Raw genomic sequence first — 27,573 nt, 5'->3', positions numbered from 1 at the left:
GAAATAAAAATACATACCAATACAATTACATTAATTGAGTCATCAGTAGATTAAATGTTTTTTTAATATTTACATGAAGTTCAAATTTAAGATAAAACTGTCCAACTCTGATCAAACCATTATTCTCATCTTCTTCAATATAAATGTGCTTATGTATCCTTTGAACAATAATAGAGTAAAATAATACATGTAATACTAATAATAATAAATACAGGAAAATAATACATGTAATAATAAATAGAGTAAAATAATAAATGCAATAATAATAATATCAGAGTGAAATAATAAATGTATTATTAATAATAATAAAAATAGAGTAAAATAAATGTAATAGTAGCAACAATAATAGAGAAAATAATAAATGTAATAATACCAATAATAATAGAGAAAAACAATAAATGTAATAATACAGTAGAGTCTCACTTATCCAACTCGCTTATCCAATGTTCTGGATTATCCAACGCATTTTTGTAGTCAATGTTTTCAATACATCGTGATATTTTGGTGCTAAATTTGTAAATACAGTAATTACAACATAACATTACTGTGTATTGAACTACTTTTTCTGTCAAATTTGTTGTCTAATGATGTTTTGGTGCTTAATTTGTAAAATCATAACCTAATTTGGTGTTTAATAGGCTTCTCCTTAATCTCTCCTTATTATCCAACATATTCGCTTAACCAACATTCTGCCGGCCCGTTTATGTTGGATAAGTGAGACTCTACTGTAATAATAAGATCAGAGTGAAATAATCAATGTATTATTATTATTATTATTAATAATAATGATAATAGAGTAAAATAAATGTAATAGTAGCAACAATAATAGAGAAAAATAATAAATGTAATAATACCAATAATAATAGAGAAAAACAATAAATGTAATAATACCAATAATAATAGAGAAAAATAATAAATGTACCATATACAGTAGAGTCTCACTTATCCAAGCCTCGCTTATCCAAGCCTCTGGATTATCCAAGCCATTTTTGTTGTCAATGTTTTCAATATAACGTGATATTTTGGTGCTAAATTCATAAATACAGTAATTACTACATAGCATTACTGCATATTGAACTACTTTTCCTGTCAAATTTGTTGTATAACCTGATGTTTTGGTGCTTAATTTGTAAAATCATAACCTAGTTTGATGTTTAATAGGCTTTTCCTTAATCTCTCCTTATTATCCAACATATTCGCTTATCCAACGTTCTGCCGGCCCGTTTATGTTGGATAAGTGAGACTCTACTGTAATAATAAGATCAGAGTGAAATAATCAATGTATTAATAATAATAATAAAAATAGTGTAAAATAAATGTAATAGTAGCAACAATAATAGAGAAAAATAATAAATGTAATAATACCAATAATAATAGAGAAAAACAATAAATGTAATAATACCAATAATAATAGAGAAAAATAATAAATGTATCGTGTATTCTCGTGTATAAGCTGACCCAAATATAAGCCAACCAGGACCCTCACCCGAGTATAAGCCGAGGGGGGCTTTTTCAGTCTTAAAAAAAGGGCTGAAAAACTAGGCTTATACTTGAGTATATACAGTATATATGACACACATCATCAGTAGGTAAAAATGCAACAAAGTAAAAACACAATTATATACAGTGACATGTTAAAACAGTGAAATAGTAACAATAACATAGTAAAATGTAGCAAATTAAAAACAAAACATCTCCCTGCAATTCTGCCACTGAGCTATGACCTTCTGTAGAATTATATTTATTTATTGGAATTTTTAAGTACAGTAGAGTCTCACTTATCCAACGTTCTGGATTATCCAACGCATTTTTGTAGTCAAAGTTTTCAATGCATTGTGATATTTTGGTGCCAAATTCATAAATACAGTAATTACTACATAGCATTAATGAGTAATCAACTACTTTTTCCGTCAAATTTGTTGTATAACATGATGTTTTGGTGCTTAATTTGTAAAATCATAACCTATTTTGATGTTTAATAGGCTTTTTCTTAATCTCTCCTTATTATTCAACATATTCGCTTATCCAACGTTCTGCCGGCCCGTTTATGTTGGATAAGTGAGACTCTACTGTACTTGAAATGTCCTGAGCAGGTTTCCTGTTGAGTGAATTTTGTGTGGTCCCAGTAGCCTTGGGATTCTGCTTTAATTCTATTCATGGGCCACATCCCTGCAATCCATAATTAATGCTTTGAATAAATGTGTGCAATCAAAGTGCTCTTAACTAAGAAATGGAAGTACTTCTTACTCATTCCTTAACCATAAAAATATACTATGAAAGAGGGCTCTTTTAAATGCGTGGCACTAATATCTTTAAAAGTATCCTTTTTAAAGACCTAAAGCAATATGGATTATGAGTCTTTTCATTTGTAGGATTAAAGACCTAATGGACGCCTCCTTTCTTCTGCATTAATCTGCCCAGATAATAATAAAAAAAATGGTTGGTAATTATTCACTTGTAATGTCTTAGATGGAAGAAAGACATGTTCAAAATCCTTATAGGAATACCAAGTATTATTAAGATGCATTTGCCAGAGCCATTTCCCCCGGTGTTTTACATTATCATATATTTGATTCAAGGGAATACTTATTCTGGGCAGCTCCTCGTTGAGAACTACACGAGTGTGGTGTCTTTCAGTATGCAAATGGTGGAAAATATGAAGGTGAGTCCTCTTATAGCTTACTAGCTGTGCCCGGCCACGCATTGCTGTGCCTAGGACTTTATTTTTCTTTTCTTTTTGTTGTATGAACGTAGAGGCGTGGATGAGAGGTTGTGCTGTCAATTTTCGAGGTTGTGGGGCGTTTAGTTTAGTTGTTTTGTCCGGTGCCGTGATTCCATTACCCTTTTATATATATAGATAATAATATGAATAGTATATGTATGTATGTACTTTTTCTTTTCTTTTTGTTGTATAAACGTAGAGGCGTGGATGAGAGGTTGTGCTGTCAATTTTTGAGGTTGTGGGGCGTTTCGTTTAATTGTTTTGTCCGGTGCCGTGATTCCAGTACCCTTTTATATATATAGACTAGCTGTGCCCGGCCATGCGTTGCTGTGGCGAAGTCTGGTGGTATGGGAAATAAAGTATTGAGGAATTGGTGGTAGTTAAGGTAAAGGGTAAAGGTTTTCCCCTGACATTAAGTCCAGTTGTGTCCGACTGCACACTGAAGTGGATTATATGGCAGTGTAGAGTCAAGATAATCCAGCTCAAAGTAGATAATATAAGATTATAAATGGGTTATATAGCTGTGTGGAAGGGCCTTGAGTCTACACTGCCATATAATCCAGTTCAAATCTGATAATCTGTATTTTATAGGCAGTGTGGAAGAGGCCTAAGTGAAGCCTAACTCTGCCTGTCCCCTGGGCTGAGTGGGTTGCTAGGAGGCCAAGTGAGCAGCAATTGGATAAAAACAATTATACCTCTCCCTCTAATTAGGACTTTATTTTTCTTTTCTTTTTCTTGTATGAACGTAGAGGCATGGATGAGGGGTTGTGCTGCCAAGTTTAGTGTTTCTGGGATGTGTAGTTTTGTTGTTTTGTCCTAGGCCGAAATGTCATTACCCTTTTATATATATAGATGAGAAGGTGAGCTGAAAGACCAGGTCAAAACTATGGCATTTTAGTGAGATGTTCCCAAATGAGTGGGATTTCAGAGGTCATGAAAAGTGGCAGAGTGGAGATAGTCAGATCTTTCCCATTAAACCTAATGAGCCAGAAAAAAATTATTGCATAATTTAAACTAGGGGAAAAAAAATAGGAACTTCTCAAATTAATTAGTGGGAAATGAATTTTCTTTTTCTTTTTTAAGTCATTGTTGAGTCTGGTAATTTTTGGATTCAGTTCTCTTAAACTTTTCCACTTGGGACACGTTTTAGTCCGAGACATTTTGATGTGATCCCAGATTTATTTTAATCTTTGTTCTCTGTGTTTTAATACAGTAGAGTCTCACTTATCCAACATTCTGGATTATCCAACGCATTTTTGTAGTCAATGTTTTCAATACATTGTGATATTTTGGTGCTAAATTCATAAATACAGTAATTACTACATAGCATTACTGCGTATTGAACTACTTTTTCTGTCAAATGTGTTGTATAACATGATGTTTTGGTGCTTAATTTGTAAAATCATAACCTATTTTGTTTAATAGGCTTTTTCTTAATCCCTCCTTATTATCCAACATATTCACTTATCCAACGTTCTGCCGGCCCGTTTATGTTGGATAAGTGAGACTCTACTGTATATGTATTTTGTAGAAATACATTTCAGTAGGTGTATTTTGTATAATGTTTATGATGATCATGTTTATTTAGCTAGGTTATAGTTCACCTCGAGCCGCAATGAGAGGTGAATAAGAAATAATATTACCATAGAGTCTCACGTATCCAAGGTTCTGGATTATCCAAGGCATTTTTGTAGTCAATGTTTTTAATATATCATGATATTTTCGTGCTAAATTCGTAAATACAGTAGAGTCTCACTTATCCAAGCTAAACGGGCCGCCAGAAGCTTGGATAAGCGAATATCTTGGTTCTTGGTTCTTATTTCGATGTTTTGCTTTTACTGGTTGTGAATGCAGCTGTTTCCATGCTTTATAGATGTGATAATGTTCAGATTTTTATTAAATGCCTAGAATTCCTTGGGAAAGACAGCATGGTGTGGTTGGAAATTCACAATTATACAAGATTTCCAAATACAGTAGAGTCTCACTTATTCAACATAAAGGGGCCGGCAGAATGTTGGATAAGCGAATATGTTGGATAATAAGGAGAGATTAAGGAGAAGCCTATTAAACACCAAATTAGGTTATGATTTTACAAATTAAGCACGAAAACATCATGTTATACAACAAATTTGACAGAAAAAATAGTTCAATACACAGTAATGCTATGTAGTAATTACTGTATTTACGAATTTAGCACCAAAATATCACAATTTATTGAAAACGTTGACTACAAAAATGCGTTGGATAATCCAGAACGTTGGATAAGTGAGTGTTGGATAAGTGAGACTCTACTGTAGTACTGATTGTAAGACACTGATTGTAAGGCACACCAATTTCAGTACCACGGACAGGGGAAAAAGCTTTATTTATATGTATAAGAAATCACCTGTGATTCTAAAATTTGTATCCCATTTTTAGAGATGTTTATATGGTGAAAAGGCTTCTTAAAATTTAATTAATAGACTAGAAACATATCTTGCATCTCTGGTTTTTTGCCGCTTGGTGGCTCTCTAACATTTGCTTTGAATAGACTATTTCCCTTGAAACTCTGCCCGGTTTCTTCTCATCTAGTGTGTCAGTGCAAAGTTGTTGGGGTTCTGAGTTTAATTAACTCACGGGTTGCTCCAGGCAGGCAGGGCAAAGGGATCAAGTTCCAGCCAAGGCTGACGCTGTTGTGAGGAGGGAATAACTACAGTTGGCCTCCGCACAGTGTTTTTGGGTGGAGCAAAGACAGCATTGAAGGGCAATTTTGGGGGAATTCGGCTTGAGCAGCTCTGTGTGAGTTCTTACTTCCCTGCAATGAAAGCAAGCAGTCGGAGTTCAGCAATGTCTCACTTTAGTACAGGCTGAGCTATTATTCTGGTGGTGTCTAAATTATGTTTTACTATGGTCACCATTTTAATCTTATTATGTTAATGTGTACAATTTTATATTTTCACTTGTATTTTTATTTTGATGTGTTTTATTCTGTTTGTTGTAATTATCCGGGCTAAGCCCAATGTAAGCCGCTTCAAATCCCTTCGGAGAGATGAAGGCGGGGTACAAAAATAAAATTATTATTATTATTATTATTATTATTGACACAAAGATATAGTATGACACAGCAAACAAGATAGATATGCTGGATTTCGTATCACAAAATCAAAAGTCGAACACTTCCCAGGTGTTTAGGACTGAGCAAATATTATTATTATTATTATTATTATTTTATTATTACACAGCAAACAAGATAGATATGCTGGATTTCGTATCACAAAATCGAAAGTCGAACACTTCCCAGGTGTTTAGGACTGAGCGAATATTATTATTATTATTATTATTATTTTATTATTACACAGCAAACAAGATAGATATGCTGGATTTCATATCACAAAATCACAAGTTGAACACTTCCCAAGTGTTTAGGACTGAGCGAATATTATTATTCTTATTATTATTATTATTATTATTGTTACACAGCAAACAAGATAGATATGCTGGATTTCATATCACAAAATCACAAGTCGAACACTTCCCAAGTGTCTAGGACTATGTGATGTATTATTATTATTATTATTATTATTATTATTATTATTATTATTATTATTAATTATACAGCAAACAAGATAGATATGCTGGATTTCATATCACAAAATCACAAGTCGAACACTTCCCAAGTGTCTAGGACTGTGTGATGTATTTTCGGATGATGCGTGCAGATCCCAGTAGGGTGGCCTTTTACAGTTGGCAGATTGCAATTTTGTCAATATCTATTGTTTCCAAATGCCGGCTGAGATCCTTTGGCACAGCACCCAATGTGCCCATCACCACCGGGACCACCTGTACTGGTTTCTGCCAGAGTCTTTGAAGTTCAATCTTGAGGTCCTGAGTTTTTCTTTTTGTTTTTCGTCAATGCGACTGTCACCTGGGATGGCGACATCAATGATCCAAACTTTTTTCTTTTCCACAACTGTGAGGTCTGGTGTGTTGTGTTCCAGAACTTTGTCAGTCTGGATTCGGAGGTCCCACAGTATCTTTGCGTGTTCATTTTCCAATACTTTTGCAGGTTTCTGATCCCACCAGTTCTTTCCTGCTGGGAGGTGGTACTTGAGGCATAAGTTCCAATGAATCATTTGGGCCACATAGTTGTGCCTCTGTTTGTAGTCTGTCTGTGCAATTTTCTTACAGCAGCTGAGGAGATGATCAATGGTTTCGTCGGTTTCCTTGCACAGTCTGCATTTTGGGTCATCAGCTGATTTTTCGATCTTGGCCTTAATTGCCTTTGTTCTGATGTCTTGCTCCTGGGCTGCAAGGATCAGGCCTTCTGTCTCCTTCCTTCTTCAGGGTCCCATTCGTGAGCCAGAGCCAGGTCTTCTTCTTGTCAGCTTTTCCTTCAATTTTGTCAAGGAACTTTCCATGCAATGTTTTGTGGTGCCAGCTGTCAGCTCTAGTTTGTAGTGTGGTTTTCTTGTACTGGTTTTTTGTCTGCTGTGCTTTGAGGAGTTTCTGATTTTTGACTTCAATCAAAGCAGGTTCTTCACTTTGCTTTCCATATTCTGCCAGGGCATGTTCTTCTTCTTTGACTGCTTGTTTTACTTGCAAGAGTCCTCTGCCCCCTGATCTTCTAGGCAGATATAGCCGGTCAACATCACTGTGAGGGTGCAGTGAATGATGAATGGTCATGAGTTTTCTTGTTTTTCTGTCCCAATTGTCCAGTTCTGCCTGTGTCCAGTTTATGATGCCAGCAGCATATCTTATGACAGGTATGGCCCAGGTGTTTATGGCCTTGATGGTGTTGCCTCCATTGAGCTTGCTTTTGAGAATTTTTCTGACCCTTTGTGTGTATTCTTTACTGACCACAGTCTTCACATGTTCATGCTTGATGTTGTCCAGCTGTAATATGCTGAGATATTTATAGGCCTCTGGCTGGTGACACTTTATTGTTTGGCCTTTGGGCATATTTATGCCCTCACTTTCAATTATTTTTCCCTTCTTCAATGCCACTGTTGAACATTTGTCCAAGCCAAACTTCATGCTGATATCAGTGCTAAAAACTCAGACAGTGTTAGTCAGAGACTGGATTTCAGTTTCCGTTTTTCCATACAGCTTCAGGTCATCCATGTATATCAGATGCGAAATTTTGTGAGAATTCTTAGATGTTTGATAGCCGAGATTTGTTTTTTGTAAGATTGTTGACAGAGGGATCATGGCAATAATGAAAAGCAGAGGGGACAATGAGTCTCCCTGGAAAATTCCTCTTCTGATGTTGACAAGTCCATAGCTTTAATTTCCAATTATTATTTATTTATTTATTTATTTATTTGGGACTTTAGGGCTCTAGTAGGAGATGGTAGAGGTTTGCAAAGTTGCAACATGGTGAAGATTTTATTCCTAGAATCATAGAGTTGGAAGAGACCTCATGGGCCATCAAGTCCAAATTCCTGCTCTATTTTTTTAGTCTGTCAATACTGCAAACTGGATTTTCCATTTCTCCTTCTATTGTACTTCGCTTTCCTCCAAAGACCTCAAAGAACTATGAATGATTCCTTTCCTCAACCCCACAAATAGATCAGGCTGGGGAGTCATTGCATTCATGTCTAGTTCTTGTTATTTTGGAAACATCTAGTTGAAAGTTGTTTACCATTGCAGCCTGGATTAGATAGTGACAAGATGGAAAGTGTCCAGAGAAGGGCAAATCGAATGATGAGAAGTTTGGAAGCCAAACCCTGTGAGGAGCAGGTTAGAAAGCTCTTCCTCTTGGGTTATGTTCTTGTGGGTTTGTGTTTGTCTGCATATATATGTCCGTTCAAGCATGTTGTCATTGTTACTTTGGCAGAGCAAGTAGCAAGAGTTTATTTTCCTCTGCCGAAGCTCTCTCTTTGCAGGTGGGAGAAACCCATAAGGTTAGCCACCTGTTCAGTGCTGCTAACAGGTGTATCAAGCAGTAGGCCTTCCTCTGGGAAAGAAGACAAACGAAAAGCAGCCAAAACACACGGAAAGCAGTGAAAAGGGAAGACTATAGCGTAGTATAGACAAAAGATTTTCATGGTGGTATTAGGATGGGGGCTGGAAATGTACTAGAGTTGTTTGTAAGAGAAAATCCACTTAGTTGGGATTTTTCTAGCTTCTGAAGCCGAACGGTGTGAGAGTTATGCCTCTGTTTGTCTGTGCTATTTTCTTACAGCAGCTGAGGAGATGATCAATGGTTTCGTCAGCTTCCTTGCACAGTCTGTATTTTGGGTCATCAGCTGATTTTTCAATCTTGGCCTGAATTGCCTTTGTCCTGATGTCTTGCTCCTGGGCTGCAAGGATCAGGCCTTCTGTCTCCTTCTTCAGGGTCCCATTCGTGAGCCAGAGCCAGGTCTTCTCCTTATCAGCTTTTCCTTCAGTTTTGTCAAGGAACTTTCCATGCAATGTTTTGTTGTGCCAGCTGTCAGCTCTAGTTTGTAGTGCGGTTTTCTTGTACTGATTTTTTGTCTGCTGTGTTTTGAGGAGTTTCTGATTTTTGACTTCAATCAAAGCAGGTTCTTCACTTTGCTTTACATCTATAGCGTAGTATAGACAAAAGATTTTCATAGTGGTATTAGGATGGGAGCTGGAAATGTACTAGAGTTGTTTGTAACAGAAGATGCACTTAGTTGGGAGTTATTTTCCAGCTTCTGAAGCCGAGCGGTGTGACTATCGGTCATTCCTGACCCTCAGTTTATTTGGGGAAGGATGGAGGTTCCGGTTTCAGACAAGGCAAGTCTGGGCACTCTTTTAAATCTGAGTGAAAAAGTTAAAAAAAATGCAGTTAATTTGGCTTATCTTTCAGCACTAATAAAGAAAGAAAAGCGTGTCGGAGTGCGGCAATAAAATAAAACCGAACACTTACTTCTTTACCATGATCTCAGTAGAAATATTTTAAAAAATCAGAACCAGCCTAGTTGCTGCAGCAACGTGTTTTTCCATGGCTTGCTTTTGAACCGCCTGTACCATTGCTCTCTTCTTCCTTCCTCCTCTTCAGTTTTGGATACGAGTTGCTAAGCGGGTAAGAAAGACAGAGCAACAGAACTCGAGTCTCTCTGGATCCATCTGGGATTTGATGATGGCAGAGATAAATTTAGAGTTGTAGTAGCACTTGGTTCTGCGTAAGCCACCATTTGTCAGTTGGCAGCACCAGGTACGCAACTAATTCTGGCCACCCCCATATATCTCATTTGGCTATTCAAGAGGAAAAACATGGCTTGGAGATAGATGTATGTGTCTGCTAGCTGAATGTGACATCACCTTTCTGCATACACATGTCACACATATATTAATAAAATTAGATACAGACAATATCAAAGGTGGGGACCATCCTACCTTTGGGCAACGATGATAGTAGATGGGCTATAGCAGCAAAATTTTGCAGAGGCAGAACTCTCTTACTTTCCTTGCATTTCCTAATATAGCAACTACCCTCAAATAATAGCGAAGAACATGGTCCTATCAACAGTGCTGAAGTAAGATTTAACCGGTAGTCTTTTTGGTTCCTGGACATGGAATATATAGGATAGTATCTTATACTTGCCAGACAGCACAATGTTGTGAACCTATTCTGACTCATTTCTACTTCTGGTTAGTGTTGTGCTTTTGTATGGAATTGCTGTTTGTTTTGTGTAGTTTCATTCGTACGGTCTCATTTCCGTATTTGTTCCCGCTAACGAAAATGGGACGCCTATACAAACAGAATTTTAGTCTGGCTTACGGAAAAAAAACAAAATTTTTTGGACCATTGGCTGCAATGGGAGGGCTTCCGAGGCTCACCCCGCCACTCAGTTTTTGGGCTAGAGGGGTGAAAATCACCACACACAGAGAGCATTTCGACCCCTTTTAGCCCACCAGCTTTTAAAACATTTGGTTCTTCCCCAGAGTACTATTATTATTATTATTATTATTATTAACACCCATTGGCACACATCAGATGTAATGAGTAGGCACTCCTCTCTCAGACTCAGCTTAGGGTCCGATAGCTATCATTATTAATATTATTATTAACGCCCATTGGTACACATCAGATGTCATGGGGAAGCAGACCTTTCTCAGATTCAGCTTAGGGTCCCAGGATAGCTATCGTTATTAATATTACTATTAAGACCCATTGGTACACATCAGATGTAATGGGGAGGCACTCCTCTCTCAGACTCAGCTTAGGGTCCCAGGATAGCTATCATTATTAATATTACTATTCAGACCCATTGGTACACATCAGATGTAATGGGGAGGCACTCCTCTCTCAGACTCAGCTTAGGGTCCCAGGATAGCTATCATTATTAATATTACTATTCAGACCCATTGGTACACATCAGATGTAATGGGGAGGCACTCCTCTCTCAGACTCAGCTTAGGGTCCCAGGATAGCTATCATTATTAATATTACTATTCAGACCCATTGGTACACATCAGATGTAATGGGGAGGCACTCCTCTCTCAGACTCAGCTTAGGGTCCCAGGATAGCTATCGTTATTAATATTAATATTGAGACCCATTGGTACACATCAGATGTAATGGGGAAACACTCCTCTCTCAGACTCAGCTTAGGGTCCCAGGATAGCTATCTTTATTAATATTAATATTGAGACCCATTGGTACACATCAGATGTAATGGGTAGACACTCCTCTCTCACTCAGCTTAGGGTCCCAGGATAGCTATTGTTATTAATATTAATATTGAGACCCATTGGTACACATCAGATGTAATGGGAGGCACTCCTCTCTCAGACTCAGCTTAGGGTTCCAGGATAGTTATTGTTCTTAATATTAACATTGAGACCCATTGGTACACATCAGATGTAATGGGGAAGCAGACCTCTCTCAGACTCAGCTTAGGGTCCCAGATAGCTATCGTTATTAATATTACTATTAAGACCCATTGGTACATATCAGATGTCATGGGGAAGCAGACCTCTCTCAGACTCAGCTTAAGGTCCCAGGATAGCTATCGTTATTAATATTAAGACCCTTTGGTACACATCAGATGTAATGGCAAGGCACTCCTCTCTCATACTCAGCTTAGGGTCCCAGGATAGCTATCATTATTAATATTACTATTCAGACCCATTGGTACACATCAGATGTAATGGGGAGGCACTCCTCTCTCAGACTCAGCTTAGGGTCCCAGGATAGCTATCGTTATTAATATTAATATTGAGACCCATTGGTACACATCAGATGTAATGGGGAAACACTCCTCTCTCAGACTCAGCTTAGGGTCCCAGGATAGCTATCTTTATTAATATTAATATTGAGACCCATTGGTACACATCAGATGTAATGGGTAGACACTCCTCTCTCACTCAGCTTAGGGTCCCAGGATAGCTATTGTTATTAATATTAATATTGAGACCCATTGGTACACATCAGATGTAATGGGAGGCACTCCTCTCTCAGACTCAGCTTAGGGTTCCAGGATAGTTATTGTTCTTAATATTAACATTGAGACCCATTGGTACACATCAGATGTAATGGGGAAGCAGACCTCTCTCAGACTCAGCTTAGGGTCCCAGATAGCTATCGTTATTAATATTACTATTAAGACCCATTGGTACATATCAGATGTCATGGGGAAGCAGACCTCTCTCAGACTCAGCTTAAGGTCCCAGGATAGCTATCGTTATTAATATTAAGACCCTTTGGTACACATCAGATGTAATGGCAAGGCACTCCTCTCTCATACTCAGCTTAGGGTCCCAGGATAGCTATCATTATTAATATTAATATTATTATTATTATTTCCTACGAAAATGTCATCATTTGTTTTGTGTAGACAAACGGTCGAAACGATAGCACGAAGGAAACATTTTCGCACACCTCTCTACTTCTGCTACCAACGTTTCTGTTAAGGAAGTAATGTTAACAAACACATCTGGATGCATTAACTGAGTTATAATCTGTGCACATACCCACGAGTTATACCAAGTTTCACTACCAAGCTTCTCCCACCCCGCATTTGTCCCGCATCTCCAATAAGACCACCCATACTGCTATTATAGCTTAATCCCTTATTCCTTATACTTTCAAATAGAACCCAATGCATATCTCTTCTGTCTTTTTTCTTCTTATGTTCAGTGGCATGGAGACATTCAATGACGGGGCTCTCTAACCCATTGTTCCAATGTCATCTATGATGGACTGTGGCTCAATGGTTCCCTGTTGGTATGTACTTTGATTATCCAACTCAGTTTGTAATTAGATTCCCGCATTATACCCAGTCTTTCACTCCATTGATTCGTATAGTTGGACTGCCGAGTTGGCATCATTTTCATTCCCGGGACATGTCACTATAATTAGCTTTCTGAAGGACTGCCTGGCAGGAGGGAACAACTGCTCATGGGAAGAACTGACGCAGGAAAACGCTGCCATAGGAATTGTGGCCCTCTTTCCATGGGAGCATCTTATGAGCACTGAGAATATGGAAAGCTTGTGTAATTTTGTCCCTTATTACAGCTGTCAACAATGACATCTTTGCATATGTCACAGATAATCAAAAGTATACAAATGTTAACCTAGAGATGTTCATTTTCATCGAGAACCACATCAGCCTTATGGTTGCCTTCAAAGAGATGTTGAATCCATGGAGAGGGTATAGGGCCAACTATAATTCATTTACATAGTGGTTCGTGCTTTCTAGCTTTCACCCAATTTGGGCCTGCAGATGTTATTGAATGAAATTCACTTTTTAATATTAATATTTAATATTAATAATGATAGCTATCCTGGGACCCTAAGCTGTGTCTGAGAGAGGAGTGCCTCGCCATTACATCTGATGTGTGCCACTGGGTGTTTATTATTATTATTATTATTATTATTATTATTATTATTATTATTATTATTATTATTATTATTATTCTGGGACCCTAAGCTGAGTCTGAGAGAGGAGTGCCTCCCCATTACATCTGATGTGTGCCAATGGGTGTTAATAATAATAATAATAATTGTTGTTGTTGTTGTTATTGTTGTTATTCTGGGACCCTAAGCTGAGTCTGAGAGAGGAGTGCCTCCCCATTACATCTGATGTGTGCCAATGGGTGTTAATAATAATAATAATAATAATAATAATAATAATAATTATTATTATTATTATTATTATTATTATTATTATTATTATTATTATTCTGGGACCCTAAGCTGAGTCTGAGAGAGGAATGCCTCCCCATTACATCTGATGTGTGCCAATGGGTGTTAATAATAATAATAATAATAATAATAATAATTATTATTATTATTATTATTATTATTATTATTATTATTATTATTATTATTCTGGGACCCTAAGCTGAGTCTGAGAGAGGAATGCCTCCCCATTACATCTGATGTGTGCCAATGGGTGTTAATTATTATTTTTATTATTATTATTATTATTATTATTATTATTATTATTATTATTCTGAGACCCTAAAGCTGAGTCTGAGAGAGGAATGCCTCCCCATTACATCTGATGTGTAATATATATATACATTAGCCACCTATATTGTTTGTGTTTCCTAGAGGACATGAAGTAACAGATGAGCTAACACTTTCTTTATAAACACACTGGTATTATTTTACAATTCCTGGAATTCATTAGGGGAGCCTGAGTGCTGAGATCTTTGGGGTTGAATCCAAGTTTAATCACTTTTTTTTTGTGTGTGAACTGCATTAAATCCACCCCATATAACTTGATACATTATAAATACAAGCTTTACATCTTAATGCACTCAGCTTGCTAACTATGTGGAGAGAAACTTTAAACAGTATCTATCTTTGGACTCTGGAGAGTTTATTTTGATAGGTGTGCGACACTTGGTGCGACTCTTTTATCATATTAATTTTGGTTACATTTTGCCTTCTTCCCAACCAAAATAAATATTGACAAGAGCCCCTCTTCCAAACCTGACCCTTGCTATCGAATTACCAAACGTTTTGTTATATTGTTTTAATTCCCCGCTCCAGAGTGTTTTGTTAAGTAAATTTTCTGATCCCAGATTACAATGTATTCTCTTAGGGGAAATACTGAGGCAGAGAGAATAACAAGGCATTGTATCATGTTTGAGATACAGTAGAGTCTCGCTTATCCAACGTAAACGGGCCGGCAGAACGTTGGATAAGCAAATATGTTGGATAATAAGGAGGGATTAAGGAAGAGCCTATTAAACATCAAATTAGGTTATGATTTTACAAATTAAGCACCAAAACATCATGTTATACAACAAATTGGACAGAAAAAGTAGTTCAATATGCAGTAATGCTAGGTAGTAATTACTGTATTTACGAATTTAGCACCAAAATATCACAATGTATTGAAAACATTGACTACAAAAATGCGTTGGATAATCCAGAACATTGGATAAGCGAATGTTGGATAAGTGAAACTACTGTATCTTGTTTGCCGTGTCATACAATAATATAATAATAATAATACAATCGATTCTCACTTATCCAAGACTTGCTTATCCAAGACTTGCTTATCCAAGGTATAACACGATACTGGCAATAAATTACTATATTGTACTATATCAATATATAGTAATATTATTATTAAATTGGGTTATAATTTTACAAATTAAGCGCCAAAACATCATATTATACAACAAATTTGAAAGAAAAAGTAGTTCAATATGCAGTAATGCTATGTAGTAATTACTGTATTTACGAATTTAGCACCAAAATATCACAATGTATTGAAAACATTAACTACAAAAATCCGTTGGATAATCCAGAACATTGGATAAGCGAGTGTTGGATAAGTGAGACTCTACTGTATATATAAATGTTACACTTGGGTGAATTGTGAGACTTCAAATGGGGAAAGGGCACAAAATGGCATTTCCATATTTCACACTTGCATCTAAGCTTTTCCTTCAAAACTCAATTCCGACATCATTTCCTTTTCACTAATTTTGTTCTTGAAAATGCCACGAGCAGTTGTAGCAATTTCTCCTGCTGTAAGAACAAAAACAGACTTTTTTTGAAAACCATTCACAATTTGGGAGATTTTTTTTTCTTTTGCAGAAAATAACATTTTCATATTTTTTGACACAGAAGAATTTCTTCTGTGAACAGATCAATACATTGTCTAGATGAGAGCTTAACAAAGTGTGTGTCGCGAAACATTAGTGTGTTGGCTGGGGTGTGTTGGTGTGTCGCATGTGAAATAAGCAACAAATCATCTATATTTAGAATGCTTTTGTACCACGGGTTGTATGTTGTATGTATGTCTATGTGTTAAATGTTTTGATACAGCCGATGGGCTAATCAATAAAACATGATTTGATTTGATCTATATTTAGAAAATATAAATGAAAGATGTTCTTGAGATATGCTTTCTCGCCATACAGTTTGCTATTACAATTTACAGATGTGTCGGTATTTATTTATTTATCATTTATTTGGGTTTGGAAAAAGCTCAAATTTTCCAGAAAAAGTGACCGCTTCCAAATCTGGAAAACTTGCCAAATTTTGATTTTTCTGACCAGCCAGGTTTGGAAAATCTTCAAATTTTCCAGACAAAAGTGACCGCTTCCAAATCTGAAAAACTTGCCAAATTTTGATTTTTCTGACCAGCCAGGTTTGGAAAATCTTCAAATTTTCCAGACAAAAGTGACCGCTTCCAAATCTGAAAAACTTGCCAAATTTTGATAAATCAAAATTCCCTGGGAAATAATGCTCTCAATATCTCATGGATCAAGTGCGTAAACACTCCTGGGACCCTCGTGAGCCCAAAAGGCATTACTAAGTATTTCAATGCTCTTAACGGAAAATTAAAAGTAATCTTGTACACATAGAAATAGTGGGAAGGGCTGTCCAAATCTTCAGCCCCAAACCCCTGGATCTGTTGTAAAACTGCCCCTAGATCCATGTTCCTGCCTCTCTGAGTGTCTCAAATGCACTCGCACTCCCACTCACCACAGTTTTGCTGCCTTTCGCCTGTTTATCAGCGCGTTTTGAAACAGATTGAAGATGGGAAGATGTAGCGTGTGTCAGTCCCTTCTTCTACTTCTCTGTGTTGTGCTATTTTGTTTATCGTGGTTTTTTAAAAAGCTGGCATTTGATGGCTGACGCAAGCTTCTGACAGAAAAAAAAAAAACAATGGCAGCCAAAGCGAAGCATTTGGAAATGTAACATTTGCAAATGCTTCACGTTGGCTGTATTTGGTGGTTTTCTTCTGCAGCTTTTAAAGAACTAGTCCGCTTATATATTCTTATATATGGAACTAGCTATGCCTGGCCACGCGTTGCTGTGGCTAGGACTTAATTTTTCTTTTCTTTTTGTTGTATGAACATAGAGGCGTGGATGAGAGGTTGTGCTGTCAATTTTCGAGGTTGTGGGGCGTTTAGTTTAGTTGTTTTGTCCGGTGCTGGGATTCCATTACCCTTTTATATATATAGATTACATGTATTATTTTACTCTAGTTAGTATTATTATTATTACATGTATTATTTTACTCTATTATTATTAAAAGGATTTATAAGCACATTTACATCGAAGAAGATGAGAATAATGATTGGATCAGAGTTGGACAGTCTTATCTTAAATTTGAGCTTTATGTAAATATTCAAAACCATTTAACCTATTGATGCCTCAATTAATGTAATTTTATTGGTATCTATTTTTATTTTTGAAATTTACCACTCTCGGCTTATACTTGAGTCAATGTTTTCCCAGGTTTTTTTTGTGGTAAAATTAGGTGCCTCGGATTATATTCGGGTTGGCTTATACTCAAGTATATACGGTAATCTATACACAGAATAAAAGTGGGAGTTGACATTTGAGAGTTGTAGTTCCAACAACAGAAAGCTGTTAGCTTTCTGTACAAACTTTGAAGCAAGACAAAAGTTGCTGGTCCTTTTCTTCATTTCTCCCTCCGTAACACTGTCCTTGGGTTTGGTTTTCTCCTGTCATCTGAATATATTTTTCCCCTTCGGTTTTGAAATGATAATAAATTATTGTTTTAAAGCATCTCCACCCATTAAAGAAAAAGGGGGACAATACTGATCTGTTCTACTTACATAGCACTCCTGGAATGATACGAATATTCCCCTTGCGGTCTTTGTGTTTTATAAAACAAAGTTAAACAATACAGAACGTTTCCAGGCACTGACAATAGCAACGTTATTTTTGCTGGCTGTCCAGTTCCTTGTAATCCATCTGTTTTAAAGTTTGGTTTATATCATTGCGTTTTGTGCTGCATCAGCTCAAATACTTCTCATACTTCTGGACTGAAGATAGCGATTTTGTTACATGTCTTAAATTATGTGGAATTTACGAGACAGAGAAATGAACCTTCAGTAAGAAGCGAGTATCTGAGACGTGCCGTTTTGATGCTTTTTTCATATTTGAGCCATTTGGGGAGGCGGGTTAAATTTGGCGAGTGGTTTTGAAAGGAGAAGTTCTGCAAAATACCAGAGCAAAAAGATTGTTAACAAAAAGATGTAAGAAAAATTAGTCCTAAAAGGCTTCTCAGGAGAGGTATAGAGGCTCAGCCCTGTCTCAGGCTCTAGGGAAGAGGCCCCGCCCCCACCCCTGGCCCCGCCCTTTACTCCTAAAAGGCTTCTCAGGGGGGGTATAGAGGCTCAGCCCTGTCTCAGGCTCTAGGGAAAAGGCCCCGCCCCCACCCCTAGCCCTGCCGTTTAGTCGAAAAAGTCCTCTCAGGAGAGGCATAGAGGCTCAGCCCTATCTCAGACTCTAAGGAAGAGGCCACGCCTCCACCCCTAGCCCTGCCCTTTAGTCCTAAAAGGCTTCTCAGGAGAGGTATAGAGGCTCAGCCCTGTCTCAGGCTCTAGGGAAGAGGCCCCGCCCCCACCCCTAGCCCCGCCCTTTAGTCCTAAAAGGCTTCTCAGGAGAGGTATAGAGGCTCAGCCCTGTCTCAGGCTCTAGGGAAGAGGCCCCGCCCCCACCCCTAGCCCTGCCCTTTAGTCCTAAAAGGTCTCTCAGGAGAAATATAGAGGCTCAGCCCTATCTCAGACTCTAGGGAAGAGGCCCCGCCTCCACCCCTAGCCCTGCCCTTTAGTCCTAAAAGGTCTCTCAGGAGAAATATAGAGGCTCAGCCCTATCTCAGACTCTAGGGAAGAGGCCCCGCCCCCACCCCTAGCCCTGCCCTTTAGTCCTAAAAGGTCTCTCAGGAGAAATATAGAGGCTCAGCCCTATCTCAGACTCTAGGGAAGAGGCCCCGCCTCCACCCCTAGCCCTGCCCTTTAGTCCTAAAAGGTCTCTCAGGAGAAATATAGAGGCTCAGCCCTATCTCAGACTCTAGGGAAGAGGCCCCGCCCCCACCCCTAGCCCTGCCCTTTAGTCCTAAAAGTCTCTCAGGAGAAATATAGAGGCTCAGCCCTATCTCAGACTCTAGGGAAGAGGCCCCGCCTCCACCCCTAGCCCTGCCCTTTAGTCCTAAAAGGCTTCTCAGGAGAGATATAGAGGCTCAGCCCTATCTCAGGCTCTAGGGAAGAGGCCCCGCCTCCACCCCTAGCCCTGCCCTTTAGTCCTAAAAGGTCTCTCAGGAGAAATATAGAGGCTCAGCCCTATCTCAGACTCTAGGGAAGAGGCCCCGCCCCCACCCCTAGCCCTGCCCTTTAGTCCTAAAAGTCTCTCAGGAGAAATATAGAGGCTCAGCCCTATCTCAGACTCTAGGGAAGAGGCCCCGCCTCCACCCCTAGCCCTGCCCTTTAGTCCTAAAAGGCTTCTCAGGAGAGATATAGAGGCTCAGCCCTGTCTCGGGGTCTTGGAAGGAGGCCCCGCTTCGTTCCCTATCTCCGCCTGTCGGACATGACAAGATGTAATGTCAGGGGAAAACCTTTACCTTTACCTAATGTGAGTAATAAGAATCGTAAGAGCTTTCAAAAATTAAAACTAAGATTTATTCCTCGTACGTTCAGCTCATGTAACAACGCAGCGCAATCCCCACCTACCCTTCTAATGCAAATGCACAACCCTTGCACAACTCCCCAAATTACAGGATGACGTGTCACTCTTAATCTTCCCAGGAATGTGGGCGTTTTTGTTTCAATCACTTCCATTGTTTGAAGCCTAACCGATAGCAGAAGACTGATAGGCAGGTGAAACTAATAAAGGAAGGGAACAGAATGGCTTGTCGGTAAGAAAGAAGGAGATCCCTAAGGCTCTTCAACTCTGACAAACGCTTATATTGGTCTTGTATTCATTTCAAGAATCGAAAATAAACCAAACATTATTGATGAAGCCCTGCTATTACTGTAGAAGGCTGAGAGAAGGACTGAATGACAAACACAGAATGCAAAGTTATTTCCAACTCCGAAGCTTTAGATGCTCTTACTGCCTATTACAGGGAAAACCAGCCAATTCCTAATCCATCTAAAACACAGACCAGTCACTTCCAGAAGGGACAAAGAGATTCATCTATGCTGACGATCATGACATCACCACTCAAGCAGAGAACTTTGAAATGTTTGAACAGAAGCTCTCAGAAGCTTTAGGTGCTCTTACTGCTTATTACAGGAAAATAGTTTCATCTATGCTGACGGTTGTGCCATCACTGCTCAAGGAGAGAGCTTTGATATGGTTGAACAGAAGCTCTCAGAAGCTTTAGGTGCTCTTACTGCTTATTACATGGAAATAGTTTCATCTGTGATGATGATCGTGCCATTACTGCTCAAGGAGAGAGCTTTGAAATGGTTGAACAGAAGCTTTCCGAAGCTTTAAGTGCTCTTAAAGCCACAGAATTGGAGACTGCCTTCACAGTGTGGCAACACCAAATGCATTTAACCGCCGGAGCATGTTTTAGTCGAGAGTGATTTAGTAGTACAGTAGAGTCTCACTTATCCAACACTCGCTTATCCAACATTCTGGAATATCCAACGCATTTTTGTAGTCAATGTTTTCAATACATCATGATATTTTGGTGCTAAATTCGTAAATACAGTAATTACTACATAGCATTACTGTGTATTGAACTACTTTTTCTGTCAAATTTGTTGCTAAACATGATGTTTTGGTGTTTAATTTGTAAAATCATAACTTAATCTGATGTGTAATAGGCTTTTTCTTAATCCCTCCTTATTATCCAACATATTCACTTATCCAATGTTCTGCCAGCCCGTTTATGTTGGATAAGTGAGACTCTACTGTATCTGATTCCAATGCCTGAGATAAACCTATGATGATGACCACGTGAAAAGAAAACACATCTCTTGTATCTTTCATAGTTGTGCAAAAGGACTAAACCGGAGGATGCATTCAACCACAGACAACTGATTTTATAACTTTCAAAGTTTTGGTAGTAGCCAATGACTGACAGTCAATTATCTATATATATAAAAGAGTGATGGCATCACGGCAACCGACAAAACAACAAAACTACAGGCCCCCCAACCTCGAAATTTGACAAACCAACCCATCATCCACGCCTCTACGTTCATACAACAAAAAGAAAAGAAAAATAAAGTCCTAATTAGAGGGAGAGAAATAATTGCTTTTATCCAATTGCTGCCAGTTAGAAGGCTAAGCTCTGCCCACTTGGTCTCCTAGCAACCCACTCACCCAGGGGACAGGCAGAGTTAGGCCTCACTTAGGCCTCTTCCACACTGCCTATAAAATACAAATTATCAGATTTTAACTGGATTAGATGGCAGTGTAGACTCAAGGCCCTTCCACACAGCTAGATAACCCATTTATAATCTTATATTATCTGCTTTAACTGGATTATCTGGACTCCACACCTTTACCCTTTACCTTAACTACCACCAATTCCTCAATACTTTATTTCCCATACCACCATACTTCGCCACAGCAACGCGTGGCCGGGCACAGCTAGTAGATTATAGAATCCTACAGTCGCCTGTAACAGATTTTCCTTCCTTCCGAGCTTTTAAACATCTATGCATTACGTAACACCCACAAAGACCAAACATTCGAAGGACGGAATGATAACTTTGCCTGGCTTTAATTGAATAAAGTTACACCCTTGCTTTTACGTCTTCTGGAGGGCTCTTTTCTGCATTCATTGGCATTGGCTTGGTAGGACTCAGTCGAATGTAATGTTATACAGTTTGATTCCGATCTCAGCTGTTCATTGTTTTGTGCTTTTACAGCCCGTGCTCAAAAGCCAACTCTTTGCTCAAACTCCTCCTTGTGTTTTACATTAAGGAGAGGCTGAGGGTTCCTATTGGAAACATGAGGTGGACATTCTCAGAAGAAATTGGCTTTCCAGGGAGGTAGATTTCAATTGAATACGAGAAGGAATTTAATTGGCAGAGTGATTCAACAATGGAACCATATGGGAAACTAAGTAATTTCAACGTTGCTATATTAGAGGACATATCATCCCTGCAACAAAATGTTAACCATCTATCTCTATATATATAAAAGAGTAATGAAATTTCGGCCTAGGACAAAACAACAAAACCACACATCCCAGAAACACTAAACTTGGCAGCACAACTCCTCATCCATGCCTCTACGTTCATACAACAAAAAGAAAAGAAAAATAAAGTCCTAATTAGAGGGAGAGGAATAATTGCTTTTATCCAATTGCTGCCAGTTCAAAGGCTAAGCTCCGCCCACTTGGTCTCCTAGCAACCCACTCAGCCCAGGGGACAGGCAGAGTTAGGCCTCACTTAGGCCTCTTCCACACTGCCTATAAGATACAGATTATCTGATTTGAACTGGATTATATGGCACTGTAGACTCAAGGCCCTTCCACACAACTATATAACCCATTTATAATCTTATATTGTCTGCTTTGAACTGGATTATCTTTACTCCACACTGCCATATAATCCACTTCAGTGTGCAGTCGGACACAACTGGACTTAATGTCAGGAGAAAACCTTTACTCTTTACCTTAACTACCACCAATTTCTCAATACTTTATTTCCCATACCACCATACTTCGCCACAGCAATGCGTGGCCGGGCACAGCTAGTCTATATATAAAAATGTGCATAATTCCCATGGAGTAAACAACAAAACCACTGGACCAAATCACACCAAATTTGGCCACAAAAGACATAATCATCCAATGTATGTCTTTCAATAAAAAACCCCTATAAAATTAGGTCCAAATTACAGAAGACCCTTCAAAACCAAAAATTACAAACCACGCATGCGCAGAGCCCCCCCCCCCCCATAAATGGTTATGTTAGCCAGGTGGGCGGGGCTTCAACACGTGGCTGAGCAGAGGCGAAGTATGGCGAAGTATGGTGGTATAGGAAATAAAGTATTGAGGAATTGGTGGTAGTTACAATTATTGCTCTCCCTCTAATTAGGACTTCATTTTTCTTTTCTTTTTGTTGTATCACCCTAGAGGCGTGGATGATGGGTTGTGTCGTCAAATTTCGAGGTTGGGGGGCCTGTAGTTTTGTTGTTTTGTGGGTCGCCGTGATGCCATCACTCTTTTATATATATAGAAGATTATATTATTCATTATTCATGACTACATTGAAACTACAATACAGAGAAATCAGCGTGGAAACTGCAAAAGGGACCATAGATTGTTGTACATGGAAATAATGGTAGTAAATAGTTGTTGATTTATTAAATACAGTTATATATTACAACTAGCTGTGCCCGGCCACGCGTTGCTGTGGCGAAGTCTGGTGGTATGGGAAATAAAGTATTGAGGAATTGGTGGTAGTGAAGGTAAAGGGTAAAGGTTTTCTCCTGACATTAAGTCCAGTTGTGTCCGACTGCACACTGAAGTGGATTATACGGCAGTGTGGAGTCAAGATAATCCAGTGCCAAGCAGATAATATAAGAATATAAATGGGTAATATAGCTGTGTGGAAGGGCCTTGAGTCTACACTGCCATATAATCCAGTGCAAATTAGATAATCTGTGGAAGAGGCCTAAGTGAGGCCTAAATGCCTGTCCCCTCAGCTGAGTTGGTTGCTAGGAGACCAAGTGGGCAGAGATTAGTCCTCTAACTGGCAGCAATTGGATAAAAACAATTATTCCTTTCCCTCTCATTAGGACTTTATTTTTCTTTTCTTTTTGTTGTATCAACCTTGAGGCATGAATGATGGGTTGTGTTGTCAAATTTCAAGGTTGGGGGGCCTGTAGTTTTGTTGTTTTGTTGGTCACCGTGATGCCATCACTCTTTTATATATATAGATTATATATTTTTGTTATTTAAACTATATATATTGTGAAATTATGGGTTTTTTTTCTCAAAGTGACACACCACCCAAGTCATGCTAGGTTTTTGGTGAATTTTGACACACCAAGTGCACAAGGTTGCCCATTATTGTCCTATAACCTTTAGATCTGTTTAAAGTCTCTCCTTCTTCGTTTCGTCCTGACTCCTTTCTCCACCTTCCTTCTTGTTAATTACCGAAGTTGATTGGTAATTGAACCAAGCATTAAAGGCTAATGCACTGTGTCTGGTCACCTTTAAATGGAACACATGGGCAACTCCCAAGGACCAATGGCCCGATCTTTTACCCTTTTCGTCTTAAGGAAGAAAATATTACAACATTTAGGCCGGCCCATCAAGAGCCAATAATTCTTTATGCCCTGTTATAAGAAGGTGTGCCTACGGTTTAACGATAATGACTCTGTCCTCCTAAGTCTTAAGTACTTATGGTTGGCCGTGTTTCTCCTTCTCTTCCATTTCTTTGCCTCTCCGTTTTATGTCCTACACTTCTTTGCCTCTCCTCTCCGTTTTATGTCCTACACAGGTGATTAGCATGTTGTAATTGGCTTGGTTGTAAAAAGATAATTAATCGACATTTCCCTCCCAGAGAGGTCAAGCTGCCCCCTTTTATATACCACCGTTATGAGACTAGTTGTTCTGATCCTGTATCCTTCCTCCCACCTTCCTCCATCCAAGGTGCCGGGATGACCTTTATCTTGCTGATCAAGATATAATTGATGCAATTAAAATAGACACGGAGGGAGGGAAAGAGGAGTGACATTATTGAGACGGGATTTTCCGACAGCGCTTGAATTAGTCATCATATGGGGCATAAAAGTAGTGACTCCAAAATGAAACAGACCAATCCATGGCTGTCTTGTATGGGTTATATTAGTAGCATTTGTATGTTTCTCTTCGCATTAACAAGCTCTCAGGTTTAGGAGTAGACCTTCTCATGGAGCCTTTTGGGAAAGGCTCCCAATAGACTTTGTTCTAGGATCGTTGTTTTCAACTTGTGGGTCTCCAAATGTTTTGGCCTTCAACTCCCAGCCCAGGAGCAAGCCATCAGAACAAATACAATTAAGGCCAAGATCGAAAAATCAGCAGAAGACCCAAAATGCAGACTGTGCAAGGAAGCCGACGAAACCATTGATCATATCCTCAGCTGCTGTAAGAAAATAGCACAGACAGACTACAAACAGAGGCACAACTACGTGGCCCAAATGATCCATTGGAACTTATGCCTCAAGTACCACCTCCCAGCAGCAAAGAACTGGTGGGATCACAAACCAGCAAAGGTCGTGGAAAATGAACACGCAAAGATACTGTGGGACTTCCGAATCCAGACTGACAAAGTTCTGGAACACAACACACCAGACATCACAGTTGTGGAAAAGAAAAAGGTTTGGATCAAGGTGACAGTCACATTGATGAAAAACAACAGGAAAAACTCAGCCGCTATCAGGACCTCAAGACTGAACTTCAAAGACTCTGGCAGAAACCAGTGCAGGTGGTCCCGGTGGTGATGGGCACACTGGGTGCCATGCCAAAAGATCTCAGCCGGCATTTGGAAACAACAGACATTGACAAAATCACGATCTGCCAACTGCAAAAGGCCACCCTACTGGGATCTGCGCGCATCATCTGAAAATACATCACACAGTCCTAGACACTTGGGAAGTGTTCGACTTGCGATTTTGTGATACGAAATCCAGCATATCTATCTTGTTTGTTGTGTCATACAATAATAATAATAATAATAACAACAAGTAAAACAAGCAGTCAAAGAAGAAGAACATGCCCTGGCAGAAGATGTAAAGCAAAGTGAAGAACCTGCTTTGATTGAAGTCAAAAATCAGAAACTCCTCAAAGCACAGCAGACAAAAAACAAGTACAAGAAAACCACACTACAAACTAGAGCTGTGTCATGCAATAATAATAATAATAATAATAATAATAATAATAATAATAATAATAATAATAATAATAATAATAATAAAAAACAAGTAAAACAAGCAGTCAAAGAAGAAGAACATGCCCTGGCAGAATATGTAAAGCTAAGTGAAGAACCTGCTTTGATTAAAGTCAAAAATCAGAAACTCCTCAAAGCACAGCAGACAAAAAACCAGTACAAGAAAACCGCACTACAAACTAGAGCTGTGTCATACAATAATAATAATAATAATAATAATAATAATAATAATAATAATAATAATAATAATTTATTTCTTATAACCCGCCTCCATCTCTCCGAAGGGACTCGGGCAGCTTATATGGGGATGAAGCCTTGTAGTCCAGCATGTGGGGTGGAAGGCACATAAAATGACATGGTGACCTTGAGTTTGGCACATGTGCTAAGACTGTCAATATTGGAGACCTGATACTGGGACGAACCTTTTTGGGGTCTAAAACCTTCCTGAAAACGGCTGGGAAGGAGTAAGCTGGAACCCAGTATGATGCCCCCCCCCCCCACACACACACACATGGTTTTAGATTCATATTTACTTAAAAACCCCATCGCGCTACAATTAGATGAGACGTCAGAAGTTAGCAGCTGCAAAGTCTTTATCCAAAACTATTAGTGCATTAAGAAATTGGAAATTATGCTGTAAGCAGTACGGTTCCCATTCATTGCTCTGAACATAAATACTGCTACTCCAGCAAAAGCCAATGATGAGACAGGTGTTAAAAGAACGTCCTTGCCGAAGTAGAAAGGCTAACTTTTAATACGAGCTTGCTTTGATGATGACATTAAGAAGAAGGGCGATAGTGAGCAATGTGAAAGCTCTTGACTCTGGTGCAATAGAAGAAAGTGAATCAGCGACCTAGTTGGTATATAGCTGCTGCCTTGGGCCACCTCTACACCGCCATATAATTAATCTATATATATAAAAGAGTGATGGCATCATGGCGACCCACAAAACAACAAAACTACAGGCCCCCCAACCTCGCAATTTGACAACACAACCCATCATCCACGCCTCTAGGTTGATACAACAAAAAGAAAAGAAAAATAAAGTCCTAATTTGAGAGAGAGGAATAATTGCTTTTATCCAATTGCTGCCAGTTAGAAGGCTAAGCTCCTCCAACTTGGTCTCCTAGCAACCCAATAAAAATAATAAAAAACACTAAAAAATAAATACAATAAAATGCTATAATAACAGTAAATAACTAAAAGTAATACAAGAAAATAATAAAATATAATAAATAAAAATATAACTTACAATAAAATTAATTTAAAAAATGCAAATAATGTCAAATAAAAATTACACAACAATTTTTAACCAATACCACCACCGGCTTATACTGGAGTCAATGTTTTCCCAGTTTTTTTGTGGTAAAATTAGGTGCCTCGGCTTATATTCGGGTCGGCTTATACTCGAGTATATACGGTATTTGCTCTTCCCATTCAGTGCATTGAAATTGCCAAGGCACCCAGTTGCTGAAACCCTACTGATCGCAATTAGCATTAAAACACACACACCATTCTGCGGTTTAAAAGCAGTGGGTGGGATTTACAAAAGGTTAGCAGACTAAATATAAAAATCTTTTTGAATATAAAATCAAGGCAATTCTGGGTACTGTAATTTAACCGAAATAGGATTTGGAGTATTTGGAGAGGTTCCAGATGTAAAGGAGGAGGGGTGTATCCCATTCGACAGGAAAAACGATGAAAGAGTTTCTGCTTTTACCAGGAAGTGGAGGGAGGCAAGTAATTATTTAGAATTCTCTATCTGAAATTCTTCCTGATGTTGGGCACATTGACCG

General features: G+C 38.6%; 1 long non-coding RNA gene across 1 annotated transcript in view; it reads left to right on the top strand.

The window, feature by feature from the left end:
* The window catches only part of LOC134294496 (uncharacterized), a 43,014-nt gene that overhangs the window by 2,320 nt on the left and 13,121 nt on the right, over window positions 1-27,573 (top strand). Inside the window, exon 2 of the long non-coding RNA XR_010001380.1 lies at window positions 2,580-2,662. This is a non-coding gene — a long non-coding RNA (uncharacterized LOC134294496). The remainder of the gene's footprint in view (window positions 1-2,579; window positions 2,663-27,573) is intronic.

Source organism: Anolis carolinensis, unplaced genomic scaffold (assembly GCF_035594765.1).
Source record: "Anolis carolinensis isolate JA03-04 unplaced genomic scaffold, rAnoCar3.1.pri scaffold_15, whole genome shotgun sequence".
Taxonomy (NCBI): domain Eukaryota; kingdom Metazoa; phylum Chordata; class Lepidosauria; order Squamata; family Dactyloidae; genus Anolis; species Anolis carolinensis.
The sequence above is the reverse complement of the archived record's forward strand: the minus strand, read 5'-3'. Positions and strand labels throughout refer to the sequence as shown.